Source organism: Somniosus microcephalus, chromosome 3 (genome assembly GCF_052327205.1).
Source record: "Somniosus microcephalus isolate GS21.2 chromosome 3, FLI_Smic_1.0, whole genome shotgun sequence".
Classification (NCBI taxonomy): domain Eukaryota; kingdom Metazoa; phylum Chordata; class Chondrichthyes; order Squaliformes; family Somniosidae; genus Somniosus; species Somniosus microcephalus.
In genome coordinates, this window is record NC_140989.1 from 245,337,862 (window position 1) to 245,352,765 (window position 14,904).

A 14,904-nucleotide genomic window follows, 5' to 3' on the forward strand; every position below is an offset into this window, starting at 1 on the left:
CTGGCAATATTACAGCTTTCGATAATGATATAGAAGATTGGACCACATATGTGGAAAGAGTGGAGGTATATTGCAAGGCGAATGAAGTAGCGGATGATAAAAAGGCATCGGTACTTCTAAGTCTGATGGGCGCAAGGACATACGGGCTGTTACGAAACTTGATCACTCCAGCCAAACCGATGGACAAGAATTTTAAGGAGATTGTTGATACCTTACAGGAGCACTTAAACCCAACACCGCTGCTGATAGCAGAACGATTCAAATTCTTCAGGAGGAATCAGCACAAGAATGAAAGTAACGCTGATTACCTCACCGAATTACGAAAGCTGTCAAAGCACTGCCAATTCGGGGCAGGACTGGCAGATTCTCTATGAGACAAATTCGTCTGCGGTCTCCTAAGCGAAGGAACACAGCAAAGACTACTTTCTGAGAAAGATTTGACACTGGACAAGACTTTCAGTGTGGTTGTATCATACGAAGCAGCAGCAAGAGGAGCTGCAGAGATACAGCAAAAGCCACAGGACTTCGGCACCCATGAAATGACACGGGGCTTCGAGAGATGTTATCGCTGCGGCAGATCCACCCATGACCAGAAGGACTGCCGGTTCAAGGACAAAGCATGCAGGCAATGCGGAAAGATGGGACACATTGCACGTGTATGCAGATCTGGAAAGAAATCCGCTGACAGTAAAAAGGTCAATAAGGAAAAGTACAGAACAGGTGGATAAGGTGGTAAAAAAGGCATATGGGATACTTGCCTTCATTAGCCGAGGCATAGAATATAAGAGCAAGGAGGTTATGATGGAGCTGTATAAAACACTGGTTACACTGGTTAGGCCACAGCTGGAATACTGTGTGCAGTTCTGGTCGCCACACTACAGGAAGGATGTGATCGCTTTGGAGAGGGTGCAGAGGAGATTCACCAGGATGTTACCAGGGCTGGAGCGCTTCAGCTATGATGAAAGACTGGGCAGATTGGGTTTGTTTTCCTTGGAGCAGAGGAGGCTGAGGGGGGACATGATTGAGGTGTACAAAATTATGAGGGGCATAGATAGGATGGACACTGAGGAGCTTTTTCCCTTAGTAGAAGGGTCAATAACTAGGGGGCATAGATTCAAGGTAAAGGGCGGGAGGTTTAGAGGGGATTTGAGAAAGAACTTTTTCACCCAGAGGGTGGTTGGAGTCTGGAACTCACTGCCTGAAAGGGTTGTGGAGGCAGGAACCCTCACAACATTTAAGAAGCATTTGGATGAGCACTTGAAATGCCATAACATACAAGGCTACGGACCAAATGCTGGAATATGGGATTAGATTAGACAGGGCTTGATGGCCGGTACGGACACGATGGGCCGAAGGGCCTCTATCCGTGCTGTATAACTCTATGACTCTATGAGGTACAAATGATGACGGACAGTAGCTCCGAAGACCAGAAGAGCGATAGCGACTCCGGAAACAAGAGACTAAGTTGTCTCAAATTACATAATGTAATTGCCAAAGAAGATTACCAGACCATTTGGGTTACCCTCACGATAGCGGGGTCCCCAGTCAAAATGGAGCTAGATACAGGATCAGCTCTGACCGTCATGAGTCGACGGGATTACGAGCGGCTATTTCCGCATATACCTTTGAAAGACACATCCATTATCTTGAAGACATATACGGGGCAGAAAGTATACCCCAGAGGGAAAATAAGGGTGCCTGTTGTATACAACGGCAAGGAAATACAGAAGTTGTATTTATACGTTCTGCCAGATGGTGGTCCACCGTTGTTGGGACGTGAATGGATCAGAAAGATACGTTTAGACTGGCACTCCATTCAGGCACTGACGGTGACCAGTAAGAAAACAAAAGGATGATGACGTCATACCTGGACGATTAAAAGAAATCTTGGCTAACGCCAAAGAAGTGTTTCAACAGGAACTAGGAACCCTGAAAGGCGCCACCGCCTCAATAAAAGTGGAAGATGCGGCAATTCCCAAGTTTTTTAAGGCAAGGCCGGTGCCATACGCAATTCGTCCAGCCGTCGAGGCAGAGCTGGAGAATTTGGAAAAAGCAGGCGTGTTATCCAAGGTAGATTGGAGCGAGTGGGCAGCACCCATCGTCCCGGTCATGAAGAAAACGTTGAATAATGATAAATCTGAAGAACAGAGAAAAGTTCGCATCTGTGGGGACTTCAAGGTGACTGTAAACCCGGTTCTTCACACGGCACAGTATCCTCTTCCGAGGATAGAAGATATTTTCGCCTCACTATCCGGAGGGAAACGTTTCACCAAAATTGACTTAGCACAGGCATATCTACAGATGGAGGTTGAGGAGGCCTCTAAAAAGTATCTCACGATAAACACACACAAAGGCCTGTACCAGTACAATCGACTGGTTTTCGGAGTGGCATCAGCTCCGGCTATCTGGCAAAGAGCTATGGAGCAAGTCCTGCAAGGGATTCCGGGGACTCAATGCTACCTAGACGACATCATTGTAACAGGAGAAAACGACAACGAGAACCTTGCCAACTTGGAGCAGGTGCTCACGAGGCTGAGAGAACGGGGCTACGAGCAAATCGCCCCAAGTGCGAATTTTTCCAGAAACAAATATCATATTGTGGCCATGTCATTAACGAAGAAGGGTTGCATAAGTCACCTGAAAAAAGTTGAAGCGGTCGTAAAGGCCCCAGCGCCTGAAAATGTCTCACAATTAAGGTCGTTCCTGGGATTAGTAAATTACTATCATAAATTTTTACCAAACTTGTCGACGGTTCTGCACCCTCTTAACGCACTGCTACAAACGGGAGTAGTTTGGAAATGGAGCGAAGACTGTAAACGTGCCTTCCATAAATGCAAAGGCTTGATCACGTCCAGGGAAGTGTTGGCTCATTACAACCCATCACTGCCAATCAGACTGGCGTGCGATGCATCCCCTTACGGCGTGGGACCGGTATTATCGCATAGATTCCCTGATGGCTCGGAGCGGCCGATAGCTTTTGCGTCACGCTCATTGAACTCAGCTGAGCGTAACTATGCCCAGATCGACAGGGAGGCACTCAGCCTGGTGTGGGGGGTGAAGAAATTCAACCATTACCTACACGGACAAAAATTTACCTTGTTGACTGACCATCAACCCCTCATCTCCATATTCAACCCTAAAAAGGGCGTTCCCATTATGACAGCGCAAAGGCTACAGAGGTGGTCCCTTTTCCGAGGGGCACACCAATATGACATAGAATACAAAGGAACAAAACAGCATGGGAATGCTGACGGGTTATCGCGCCTACCGTTGCCAACGGTGGAAGAGGCGCCTACAGTGGACCCAGTGGAGATGTTCCACTCGACCATAGTGGAATGTCTACCGGTGACAAATTCTACCATTGAAAAGGAAACGCGAAATGACCCGACTCTCTCACGAGTCTACGATTTAACGGTGAAGGGATGGCCAGCGCATGGCGAACCACTGTTGCCAGCATTCTCGCAAAGAAGAGAACAGCTGTCAGTGTGCCGAGGAACCTTGATGTGTGGATCCAGAGTGGTGATTCCACCCAAACTCAAGGATAGAGTGCTAAAGGAGCTTCACGAGGGGCATCTGGGTGGAGTGAAAATGAAGAGCTTAGCCAGAGCGTTTGTGTGGTGGCCAGGTATCGATGGAGACATCGAAGAAATGACCAAGAGCTGTCTAGGATGCCAGAAGGTCCAAAACGCCCCACCACAAGCCCCTCTACATCCATGGGAGTGGCCCTCATCTCCATGGCAAAGGGTACATATCGACTTTGCTGGTCCATTTATGGACTCAATGTTCTTAATCGCGGTGGATGCACACTCCAAGTAGCCGGAGGTAATAAAGATGTCCTCCACCACCACGGAAAAAACCATCACATTATTAAGGACCATATTCGCCAGGAATGGGCTGCCTGAACAGATCTGTTCTGATAATGGACTGCAATTTGTATCCGAAGAATTCAGGAAGTTCTTAAAAAACAATGGGGTTAAGCACTACACGTCCGCCCCATACCATCCCGCCACCAATGGATTGGCTGAAAGGTTTGTCCAGACCTTCAAGAAGGCCATAAAGGCCATGGGTAATGAAGACATAAATCTACAACATAAGGTAGATAACTTCTTGTTTGCATACAGGAATGCAACACATGTGGTTACAAACCAAACCCCCGCCATGATGTTTTTCAATAGAAGACTAAGATGCCGGCTGGATTTGGTCAAGCCAAACGTCAGAAGGGACGTAGAGAACCGGCAATTTCAAAGCATGAATGAAAGGCCAACTAGAACCTTCCAGATAGGTCAACCAGTTTTGGCCCGGGACTACCGTACCGAGAAATGGCAGCCTGGAACTATTTGCACACGACTAGGACCGCTGATGTATACCGTGGACATTGGAGAAAGCATAATAAGGCGCCATGCTGACCAGATCATAGAGTCATCCGAAAAAGGACAACCTACACCACAACTCTATACGCCTAGTGATGAAGCAGAGATACCCATAGTATCTACCTCCGATCCGGTGATACTGGAACCAGATGAACCCGACACTGGCATTGAAGCCGAATCGACCTTGCCAAAAGAACCTACTACACCACCGAAACCTACTACACCACCGAGGCGTTATCCGGACCAAGTCAGGAAGCCTCCAGAGAGACTGAATTTGTAATTGATTAACTTCAGCAAATGTGTATATTATTGTTCTTGTAAAAATGTTATTTAATGATTACTTAAAATGTTATGTACTATTTATCTAAAAGGGGAGGAATTGTAGTGTATGTACCTTTAAGAGGAACTATGTTTTTGAAGCCCCTGCATACTGTAGTACCAGTAGTGACCACTCGGGTATATAAGCCTGTGTAGCGTCTTGTGTAGTTAGTTCACCTCCAGACTTTGTTCAGTAACCACTTGTTAAATCAACTCCTGCATTTCGTGTCTCCATTAACACACGGATCTAACAGAAACCAGACGAGATGGTAATGGGCCAGTGGAGACAAAAGACAGCTGAGATTAGGTGTGAAGTGTACTGGCAGGATAGGAGACAGCTGCCAGGTGGGAGAGAGAAACAAAAGGAAAGGTGGGGGGGGTGTGGGAAGGAAGACCCAAAACAAAGGGGTGGAAAAAATTATAAGTAAAAAAGTAATAGGAGCCAAGGTAATGATCTGAAATTGTTGAACTCGATATCGAGTCCGGAAGGCTGCAAAGTGCCTGATCGGAAGATGAGGTGCTGTTCCTCGAGTTTACGTTGAGCTTCCGTGGAACAATATAAGAGGCCAAGGACGGTGAGGTCCGAGTGGGAATGGAGCGGTGAATTAAAATGACAGGCGACCGGAAGCTCGGGGTCACACTTACGGTATGAACGGAGGTGTTCCGCGAAGCGGTCACCCAATCTGCGTTTGGTCTCCCCAATTTAGAGGAGACCGCATCGTGAGCAACGAATACAGTATACTAGATTGCAAGAAGTACAAGTAAATCGCTGTTTTACCTGGAAGGGGTGTTTGGGGCCCTGGACAGTGGGAAGGGGGGGAGGTATAGGGGCAGGTGTTACATCTTCTGTGCTTGCACGGGAAGGTGCCAGGCGAAGGGGAAGGGCTGTTTGGGGAAACCATCAGGCTCACACTAAACAAACAGCTCAGCAAACAAATTAAAAGCGAGATCATAGAGTCATACAGCACAGAAAGATACCCTTCGGCCCTTCGTGTCCATGCCGGCCATCAAGCTCTGTCTATTCTAATCCCATTTTCCAGCACTTGGTCCGTAGCCTTGTATGCTATGGCGTTTCAAGTGCTCATCTAAATGCTTCTTGAATATTGTGAGGGTTCCTGCCTCTACCACCCTTTCAGGCAGTGAGTTCCAGATTCCAACCACCCTCTGGGTGAAAACGTTTTTCCTCAAATTCCCTCTAAACCTCCTGCCCCTTATCTTGAAACTATGCCCCTTGGTTATTGACCCCTCTACTAAGGGGAAAAGTTCCTTTCTATCTACCCTATCTATGCCCCTCATAATTTTGTACACCTCAATCAGGTCCCCCCTCAGCCTTCTCTGCTCTAAGGAAAACAACCCCAGCCTGTCCAGTCTCTCTTCATAGCTGAAGCGCTCCAGCCCAGGTAACATCCTGGTGAATCTCCTGTGCACCCTCTCCAATGCAATCACATCCTTCCTATAGTGTGGCAACCAGAACTGCACACAGTATTCCAGCTGTGGCCTAACTAGCATTTTGTACAGCTCCATCATAATCTCCCTGCTCTTATATTCTATGCCTCGGCTAATGAAGGCAAGTATCCCATATGCCTTTTTAACCACCTTATCTACCTGTCCTGCTGCTTTCCGGGATCTATGTACATGCACACCAAGGTCCCTCTGATCCTCTGTCCTTCCTGGAGTCCTACCATTCATTGTGTATTCCCTTGCCTTGTTAATTCTCCCAAAATGCATCACCTCACACTTTTCAGGGATAAATTCCATTTGCCACTGTTCTGCCCATCTGACCAACCCATCTATATCGTCCTGTAGCCTGAGGCTTCCCTCCTCGCTATTTACCACTCCACCAATTTTCGTGTCATCTGCGAACTTACTGATCATACCTCCTACATTCATATCTAAATCATTAATGTACACTACAAACAGCAAAGGACCCAGCACCTATCCCTGCAGTACACCACAGGACACAGGCTTCCAGTCACAAAAACAACCTTCGACCATCACCCTCTGCCTCCTGCCACTAAGCCAATTTTGGATCCAATGTGCCAAATTGCCCTGGATCCCATGGGCTCTTACCTTCTTGACCAGTCTCCCATGTGGGACTTTGTCAAAAGCCTTACTGAAGTCCATGTAGACTACATCAACTGCACTACTCTCATCCACACACCGAGTCACCCCCTCAAAAAATTCAATCAAATTGGTTAGACATGATCTCCCCCTGACAAAGCCATGCTGACTATCCTTGATTAATCCTTGCCTCTCCAAGTGGAGACTAATTCTGTCCCTCAGAATTTTTTCCAATAATTTCCCTACCACTGATGTTAGGCTCACTGGCCTGTAATTCCCTGGTTTATCCCTACTACCCTTCTTGAATAATGGTACTACGTTAGCTGTCCTCCAGTCCTCTGGCACCTCCCCTGTGGCCAGAGAGGTTCTGAAAATTTGTGTCAGAGCCCCTGCAATCTCCTCCCTTGCCTCACACAACAGCCATACATCTCGTCAGGGCCTGGGGATTTATCCACTTTTAAGCCCGCTAAAACCGCAAGTACCTCCTCCCTCTCAATACTAATTTGTTCAAGTATATCACAATCCCCCTGCCTGATTTCTACGCCTACATCGTCCTTCTCCATAGTGAACAAGAGGGAAAAAATAGCCTGACCAAATCCTGCAGGGAAAAAGGAGAAGGGGCTCACTGGGATTACACACAAAATTGCAGAAACACGTTAAAAAAGCGATCAGAGAGGCAAAGAACAATCTAGACAAAAATAGCATAGCAACTGAAGCCAAATACAACAGTTAAAAGAAAAATCTCAGTAATATCGCAACAAGAGGGTGTAAGCATAAAAAGCACGAAAGATGCAAACTGGCTTGAAACGGGGGTGTGGGGGTGGTGGAAATTATCACAAAATAGTCAATATTCTGAATGACTGCTTCTTCCAACTACTCATAAGGGAAGACAAGAACAACAGGCCATCTTGAAACAAAGAATTCCGAAGTAAAAGCAATGAAAGTTGTGAATGAGATGGGAATCTTAGAGACTGTCAAATCAGGCTCTAAACAAGAATTCCCAGGATTGAATGGTATTTATCCCAGAGTGCTGAGAGAGACCATGGAAGAGATTTGTGAAGCACCGACAATCATTACGAAGGAGCCATTGGACACTGGAGAGGTACCGGAAGATTCAAAACCAACTAATGTGGTGCCCATATTCAAAAAGGACAACATAACAAGACACAGGCAACAACCAGACCCATTACCACGGAGGAGAGGGGTTGGAGGAGATGGTGTGTTTGACTGTGTCAAAGGCTGCAGAGAGGTTGAGGAGGCAATATGTACCACAGCCCAGTCACAGAGGATGTCATTGTGACTTTGATTAGGCCATTTCAGTGCTGTGTCAGAGGCGTAAATCTGATTGGAGAGATTCAAAGTTGGAGTTGCGAGAGTGAAGGGCATGGATCTGGGAGGCAGTAACACCTTCAAGGACTTTGGTGAATAAAGGAGGTTGGAGATGGGGCAATAGTTTGCAAGGACATTTTGTTTTTAGGATGGGCCTGATGATGGCTGTTTTAAGAGGGAGGGGGACTGTACCGGAGGAGAGGGAACCACTTCCAAGAAGTGAAGTTGGATGGTCACCAGTTTAGTGAGAATGGGTTAAGGGAGCAGGAAGTGGGTATCATGATGGGCTCAGAGAGGGGATGAGGGGAGATTAGCAAAAAATTAGAGAAGGACACAGTGTCAAGGCTAGAACAGGGGGGATGCCTGGTGGGCAAGTTATGTGTAGGTGGATGTGTTACTGGACTAGTAATCTAGAGGCCTGGACTAATAATCCAGGGAACACTCGTTTAAATCCCTCCATGGTGAAGAGATCGCAAAGTCGCTGAAGAATTGACTCAGTCGGGAAATTTTTTGTGGACTTTATGGGATTTTTCTGAGGGTATTTTCCCTGTTATGGGATCGCCCTGTGCAGGTAAGTGAAAGACTGGTTTGTTAAAACTCCAGAGAACGCATGGCAGTTGGCTGTGACAAAAGAGTTGTCCAGCATGTATGGGTTCACCCAACAGTCCTAGAAAAAGGAAGGGGGCCATTGAACCTGATTAGAAAAGCCACTCTAATATGCAAAGCACTTCTCACCTCCATCTCAGAAGAGAAGCAGAACAATGAACCCACTGGCCTCACCCAGCCAGAAGGAAGCCAGTTTTCCCAACACAAAGAACGAAAGATATGTCCCAGACTTAGGGCCATTAATCCAATACGCATGGGTCTGAGGATGACTCATCACAGATTAAGCACCGGAGTGCTCAGAAGCAAATGGATTTTATAGATCGGCGGGAAAAGATAGGGGAAGCCAGACCCCTATAAAGACAGATTCTTTTCCACCACTCTCTCTCTCTCTCTCTCTCTCGCTCCTGCTCCAACAAGACAAGAAGTACCAGAGAAGCCGACGAGCAGAGCGATCGAAACCGGGGTAAGCATAGTCTCTCAGAAGTGACGTTTTTGGGCTATTCCGAGGGGGGGAGCTTCGTTTGGTTCAGCTAGGCGAAAGGGGTTTATGCGACTGGGTAATTCGTTGGTAGGGGTGGAATTAGAGTCCACCATAGCAATAAGGGAATTACTGCTTGTTCTAGTCCCCAGTTTTGTACTGTATGTATGTTGATTGTAATCTGGATTTTATTCTCCACAGAGACAGTGATTTCGTTTAGTAGTGCATGTTTCAGCCAGTGTATGTTAGACCAAATAAATACAAGTTTGATTTTTCACCAAAGCATTCCTGTCCGTGACTTATTTCATTTACACTCTGAATAATAATTCCCGGGTATAGAACTTTCGTAAGGTGGGGGCGATTCGAACCGTCTGTCTAGCAATTGGGCTAGGATCAAAAACCGTTTACATCTCTTGGCGACCAGCGGCAGGATCTGGGTTAAAGGAGTGTAAAAAACCACCTACAATGGTAGTTTGAGAATTTGAAATAAATTAAAAATAAAAAGCTGGTATCAGAAAAAGTGACCATGAAGCTATCGGATTGTCGTAAAACCCCAACAACTTCACTAATGTCCTTTACAGAAGGAAACCTGCCATCCTTACCTGATCTGGCCTATTATGTGGCTCTACAACAACAACTTGCATTTATAGAACAACTTTAACATAGTAAAATGTTTCAAGGTGCTTCAGAGGAGCGTTATCAACAACAACTTGTATTTATATAGCGCCTTTAACATAGTATAACGTCCCAAGGTGCTGCAAGGAGTATTTTTAAGACAAAAAATTTGACGCCGAGCCACATAAGGAGAAATTAGGGCAGGTGACCAAATGCTTGGTCAAAGAGGTAGGTTTTAAGGAGCGTCTTAAAGGAGGAAAGAGAGGTAGCGAGGCGGAGAGGTTTAGGCAGGGAATTCCAGAGCTTAGTGCCAAGGCAACAGAAGACACGGCCACCAAAGTTTGAGCGATTATAATCAGGGATGCTCAAGAGGGCAGAATTAGAGGAGCGCAGATATCTTGGGGAGTTGTGGGCTGAAGGAGATTACAGAGATAGGAAGGGGCGAGGCCAAGGGGGGATTTGAAAACAAGGATGATCATTTTGAAATCGAGGCGCTGCTTAACCGGAAGCCAATGTAGGTCAGCGAGCACAGGGATGATGGGTGAACGGAACTTGGTGCGAGTTAGGACATAGGCAACAGAGGTTTGGGCGAGCTCATGTTTATGGAGGGTGGAAGATACAAGGCCGGCTAGGAGAGCATTAGAATACTCAAGTCTAGAGGTAATAAAGGCATGGATGAGGGTTTCAGCAACAGATGAGCTGAGGCAGAGTCGGGCGGTGTGGTTCTAGAGCGGATATGTGGTCGGAAGCTCATCTCGAGGTCAAATATGACATTAAGGTTACGAACGGTCTGGTTCAGCCTGAAATCAGTTGCCAGGGAGAGGGATGGAAACGGTGACTAGGGAACGGTGTTTGTGGCGGAGACTGAAAACAATGGCTTCAGTCTTCCAAATATTTAGTTGGAGGAAATTGCTGCTCATCTAGTACATGATGTCGGAGAAGCAGAGTGACAAATCAGAGTCAGTGGAGGAGTTGAGATAGATGGTGGTGAGGTAGGGCTGGGTGTCATCAGCATACATGGAGAAACTGACGCTATGTTATCGGATGATGTCGCCGAGGGGCAGCAAGATGATGAGAAATAGGAGGGGGCCAAGGATAGATCTTTGGGGAACTCCAAAGGTAATGGTTTGGGAGCAGGAAGAGAAGCCGTTGCAGGTGATTCTCTGGCTACGACTGGATAGATAAGAATGGAACCAAGCGAGTGCAGTCCCACCCAGCTGGACGACAGTGGAGAGGTGTTGGAGGAGGATGGTTTGGTCAATCGTGTCAAAGACTGCAAACAGGTGGAGAAGGATGAGGAAGGATAGTTTACCATGGTCATAGTCACATCTGATGTCATTTGTGACTTTGATAAGGGCCACTTCAATACTGTGGCCGGGCGGAAACCAGATTGGAGGGATTCAAACATAGTTGTGGGAAGGATGGGCAAGGATTTGGGAGGCGACAACACGTTCAAGGACTTGAGAGGAAAGGGAGGTTAGAGATGGAGCGTTAGTTTGCAAGGATGGAGGGGTCATGATGGCCTTGTCGGTGATTGACACGGTGGGTGTACTGAGGCGAGAATGAATAATTATAATGGTGCGCAAGTGGTCCATTCAAATCTGGTGACTGATAGATTTTTTTTTAATTTGTTTATGGGATGTGGGCGTCACTGGCAAGGCCAGCATTTATCGCCCATCCCAAATTGCCCTTGAGAAGATGTTGGTGAGCTGCCTTCTTGAATCGCTGCAGTCCGTGTGGTGAAGGTACTCCCACAGTGCCGTTAGGTAGGGAGTTCCAGGATTTTGACCCAGTGACGATGAAGGATCGGTGATATACTTCTAAGTCAGGATGGTGTGTGACTTGGAGGGGAACTTGTAGGTGGTGGTGTTCCCATGTGGCTGCTGCCCTTGTCCTTCGAGGTGGAAGAGGTCGTGGGTTTGGGAGGTGCTGCCGAAGAAGCCTTGGTGAGTTGCTGCAGTGCATCTTGTAGATGGTACACACTGCAGCCATGGTACGTCGGTGGTGGAGGGAGTGAATGTTTAAGGTGGTGGATGGGGTGCCAATCCAGCGGGCTGCTTTGTCCTGGATGGCGTCGAACCTCTTGAGTGTTGTTGGAGTTGAACTCCTCCAGGGGAGTGGAGAGTATTCCATCACACTCCTTACTTGTGCCTTGTAGATGGTGGAAAGGCTTTGGGGAGTCAGGAAGTGAGACACTCGCTGCAGAATACCTAGCCTCTGACCTGCTCTTGTTGCCACAGTATTTATGTGGCTGGTCCAGTTAAGTTTCTGGTGAATGGTGACCCCCAGGATGTTGATGGTGGAGGATTTGGCAATGGTAATGCCGTTGAATGTCAAGAGGCGGTGGTTAGACTCTCGCTTGTTGGAGATGGTCATTGCCTAGCACTTCTGTGGCGTGAATGTTACTGTAGTGTGTGTGCCTTTAAGAGCCCCATGTGTACTGTAATGCCGGTAATGGCCACTCGGGCTATATAAGCCTGAGTATTGTGTTGTATCTGTTAGTTCCCCTCCAGACTTTGTTTAGTAAACACCTATCAAACCAACTCCTCTCTTCAGTGTCTCTATCAACACACAGACACAACAGTGGCGACGAAGTGGAAACGGACTTACCTACAATTCGGCAGCACCTCAAGGACATCGATTCCTCTGGCATCCAGAAGAATCAAGAAGTGAAAGAAGCTGTTGTTTCACCAGCTGGCCAAGCTGGTGGCAGGTACTGCGGTAATCCTGGGCGTCAGGCTGGGGCTCCAGCGGGTGGCTCTACAGCTGGGCCAAGCAGCGAAAGCGGAGGCAAGCAGTAACAGACGGGGAGGGAGCACTCGGGAGACGGCCGGCACTGCAAGCAGGTCGGCGTTCAGACCTAGAGAGAGATTCCGGCGGGAACGAGTCTCCAACTGTAAATAAATAAATAAATAAAAAAAGAACGGAAACCGCGGGAAACAGCGTTGTCATCGGCAGCAGCGGCGGGAAAGCGCGGGAAGCACCATATCTTTTCTAAGATGCCTAATTCTGGCAATATTGATGCTTTTGATAACGAGATAGAGGATTGGACCACATATGTGGAAAGAGTGGAGGTATATTGCACCGCAAATGGAATAGAAGATGAAAAAAAAGCTTCAGTACTTCTAAATCTAATGGGCGCAAAGACATACAAGCTGTTACGAAACTTAATCACTCCAGCCGAACCGATGGACAAGAATTTTAAGGAGATTGTTGATACCCTACACTGCCAATTCGAGGCAGGACTGGCAGATTCTCTACGAGACAAATTCGTCTGCGGTCTCCTAAGTGTAGGAACACAAAAAAGGCTACTTTCTGAGAAAGATTTAACACTGGACAAGGCTTTCAGTGCAAGAGGAGCTGCAGAGATACAGCAAAAGCCACAGGACTTCGGCACCCATGAAATGACACGGGGTTTCGAGAGATGTTATCGCTGCGGCAGATCCACCCATGACCAGAGGGACTGCTGGTTCAAGGACAAAGCATGCAGGCAATGCGGAAAGATGGGACACATTACACGTGTATGCCGATCTGGAAACAAAAAATCCACTAACAGGAAAAAAATCAATAAGGAAAAGCACAGAAAGGTACAAATGATGACGGACAGTAGCTCCGAAGACCAGAAGAGCGATAGCGACTTCGGGAACAAGAGACTAAGCTCTCTCAAATTACATAATGTAATTGCCAAAGAAGATTATCAGACCATTTGGGTTACCCTCACAATAGCAGGGTCCCCAGTTAAAATGGAGCTAGATACAGGATCAGCTCCGACCGTCATAAATCGACGGGATTACGAGCGGCTATTTCCGCATATACCTTTAAAAGACACATCCATTATCTTGAAAACATATACGGGGCAGAAAGTATACCCCAAAGGAAAAATAAGGGTGCCTGTTGTATACAACGGCAAGGAAATACAGAAGTTGTATTTATACGTTCTACAAGATGGTGGTCCACCGCTGTTGGGACGTGAATGGATCAGGAAAATATGTTTAGACTGGCACTCCATTCAGGCACTGACGGTGACCAGTAAGGAAAAAAATGATGATGACATCATACCTGAACGATTAAAAGACATCTTGGCCAACGCCAAGGAAGTGTTTCAAGAGAAACTAGGAACCTTGAAAGGCATCACCGCCTCAATAAAAGTGGAAGATGCAGCAATTCCCAAGTTTTTTAAGGCAAGACCGGTGCCATACGCAATTCATCCAGCAGTCGAGGCAGAGCTGGAGAATTTGGAAAAGGCAGGCGTATTATCTAAAATAGATTGGAGCGAGTGGGCAACACCCATCGTCCCAGTCATGAAGAAAGCATTGAAGAATGATAAATCTGAAGAACAGAGAAAAATTCGCATCTGTGGAGACTTCAAGGTGACTGTAAACCCGGTCCTTCACATGGTACAGTATCCTCTTCCGAGGATAGAAGATATTTTCGCCTCACTATCCGGAGGGAAACGTTTCACCAAAATTGACTTGGCACAGGCATATCTACAGATGGAGGTTGAAGAGGCTTCTAAAAAATATCTCACGATAAATACACACAAAGGTCTGTACCAGTACAATCGACTGGTTTTCGGAGTAGCATCCGCTCCAGCTATCTGGCAAAGAGCTATGGAGCAAGTCCTCCAAGGGATTCCGGGGACTCAATGCTACCTAGACGACATCCTTGTAACAGGAGAAAACGACAACGAGCACCGTGCCAATTTGGAGCAGGTGCTCACTAGGCTGAGAGAACGGGGTCTACGAGCAAATCGCCCCAAGTGCGAATTTTTCCAAAATCAAATATCATATTGTGGCCACATCATTAATAAGGAAGGGTTGCATAAGTCACCTGAAAAAATTGAAGCGGTCATAAAAGCCCCAGCACCTGAAAATGTTTCACAATTAAGGTCGTTCCTGGGATTAATAAATTACTATCATAAATTTTTACCGAACTTATCAACTCTTCTACACCCTCTTAATGAACTGCTACAAACAGGAGTAATTTGGAAATGGAGCGAAGACTGTAAACGTGCCTTCCATAAATGAAAAGACTTAATCACGTCCAAAGAAGTTTTGGCTCATTACAACCCATCACTGCCAATCAGACTGGCGTGCGATGCATCCCCTTACGGCATAGGAGCAGTAT